Genomic DNA, 1,438 nt, shown 5'->3' on the forward strand with positions numbered 1-1,438 from the left:
TCATCATCAGGTACCTGATGATGAAAAACCCTTGTCGAAACGTTGTACATTTGCTGTCATGTTAAACTTATATTAAAGTTTTTCTTCATTACCCATTTAAGCCGTCTCCAGCCATTATTAGTCTCAAAGTGGGTTCCTCGTCATCGAATTTGAATTCATCAGACTAGATGGAAGGCAGCTCAATCAATATATAGCACCGACCGCCATCTCGTGGGCTATTCATCGCTCACCGATAGTGTTATTTGATCGTTGTGTTTAGCCGATTTCTGAAACTTACTGATGTGGATTTATCAGGCTGATTATGCTCACTCAAGATGATGTTCCAGACTGTCTAACACCTTCAGTAGAAAGAGCTCTCTGTATTCAAAAATCTGTTGATCTCTAAACCCGTAGAAGAATATCTAATCTGCTCGAAACTGAGAAAATTTATATTATATAATGTTTGAGGAGAAACATACTAATTAATTTATTCAAAACTACAATAACAGCAACTTTTATAGTAGAAAATTTCTGAAATTCAAACTGCTTTATTGAATGTACATGTTACCTAGTGACGATCCAATACTATGGGTTAGAACCTTGTAATAGTTAAAATTAGGGTCTTCCTACTGTAAAAGTTCCTGCTATTGTTTTTATGAATAGCACTATATACACAAAACAACACTGCTAGTCTTCTCATGATGCGTTCACTACCCACATGATTATTGGTCATTCCCATTGAAATATAAGGAGTATTATATCCTCAAGATATCATCTGGTATGTCAGATGATATAGTGTGTACAACTTTGCAGGAACCTTTTCCACAGAAATACAAAAGTGATACCTTACCTTTGTGACTTACAACAATAAATAGCTCGTGCAAAAGAAATTTAACAATATTCTTCACCAACACTCAAACTGTGTATACTGGAATAAATGAAAATTCTGTATTAGAACGAGGTGCAGCAAACATACGGCATGCCTGCATACTAGTGCCATTCTTCTTCTTCTTAATTCTATGCCATGACAACTTGGGACATAATTTAACCAATGTTGTTTGGAAGTTTGTTTAGAACTGAGAGTTCGTAACTATTCAGGAGTCAAGTACTCATATATATGCCAGCCTAGAGGGAACAGAAGTATTATCTGAACTATAGACATTTTCACATGTTGCACAGGGTTATATACCTTATATTAAAACGATTTTGAATATACAAACCCTCAATTCGCATGACAAACACAACCAAGATAAATTTGTAGTGGAACTACACTTGAACATAAATTCCTGTATGTAAGTAGTGTGATGCCACAGAAACTTAATTAGTTTCGTGAAGAGTATCTAACATCCCTTTCTGACACAAAAATATTCCTACACTTAGAATATAAAAGTATGTTAAGATCGAGGATTTAGAATTGTCTAGATGGAAATATCCCGTTTCCTTAATGAAATTAGAAAAC

The sequence above is a fragment of the Limulus polyphemus genome, unplaced genomic scaffold (assembly GCF_000517525.1).
Source record: "Limulus polyphemus unplaced genomic scaffold, Limulus_polyphemus-2.1.2 Scaffold400, whole genome shotgun sequence".
Lineage (NCBI taxonomy): Eukaryota > Metazoa > Arthropoda > Merostomata > Xiphosura > Limulidae > Limulus > Limulus polyphemus.